We start from the raw sequence: 1,262 nt of genomic DNA on the forward strand, positions 1-1,262 counted from the left end.
AAAGTGTTTATTAACAGTTTTCTTAACCCAGCTACCCCAAGACACTAAATTTTAAAAATAAATAAATGTTAACAGGACATAAATATTATTTTAAATAAGGACAAGAGAATATTTTATTATATGGTATCATTGATAGCCTCTTAATAGTTGATATTTCAAATATAAGCCTTTTTAAAGATATTTTCATATTACTGTCCAGTTGATATAAATGTTAAAACTCTAGATACAAAATATTTATCCAAAATGAGCTATTACCCATCTCTACATATCTCTAAATGAATCATGTTTTGAATTGAAGAATAAAGAAAGAATTTCCAGATAATCCGACTTAACAAAAAATTACTCAGCATTAATTATAGTTCTGGACAATTTGTCAGGTATAGAACTTATCTCCACTATTGTATCTTTATCACTAAAAGACAGTAAGTTCATCAACACATGAGTAAACGTTCAATTTTTAAAAGAATGATAAAATAATTTGTCTGATATTACAAAGCAATTGCTAACATATGGCCAATGGTAAATACCTGAATTTGTTTTTATCTGCTTGGTATCTTATACCACATCAAACAATTTCTGTTAATAAAAATGTAAAATATCAAAAACTATCATATATTTTCCTCACTGTAAACTTACATGCTCATAAAATCCTTGAGAATTTACAGATCCTTTAATCTTAATTGTATACATCTACAGATGAGGAAACTGAAGCCAAGCAGAGCAGGTGATGTGTCCAATTGAGTGCTTCCAGTTTGTTACATACTAAGCATGGTTCTAAGAGCTTTCCTTGTATTAACTCATCTGAGCCTCACCAGTTTATGAGATGGACACTCACTCAGTGGCTTGCTGGTAAACCCACTGGGGCAAAGGGGTACCTGAGCCCTGTTTTGCCAATTTCTATGTTATAAATACTTGAAGCAGTGACTGATTTCAAGACACCAATAATTCAACAAATGTCTGAATATTTGAGAACGAGCTCTCTTAACCTGGCACCATACAACTCTGGAATACCGGTGGGAGAGAAAGGAAACTTAGTTGGGCACAGAGAATTAATAATGGTGTATCAGTATAGCAGGATTTGAAAGCAGACAGCCTGGCTCCAAAACCTGCCTTCAACCATAGGGCTCCTTTGCCTCTATTTGCATTTAGTGTTTTACATTGTTTTCATCATTAAACTGTCCCTATATGATTTTCTTTTATCTCTTTATAAGCATATGGAGCCATTCAGCACATAATGGGAAACACATTCTACGTGTAAAATA

Source organism: Propithecus coquereli, unplaced genomic scaffold (assembly GCF_000956105.1).
Source record: "Propithecus coquereli isolate 6110/MARCELLA unplaced genomic scaffold, Pcoq_1.0 Scaffold304, whole genome shotgun sequence".
In the NCBI taxonomy this organism is placed as follows: Eukaryota; Metazoa; Chordata; class Mammalia; order Primates; family Indriidae; genus Propithecus; species Propithecus coquereli.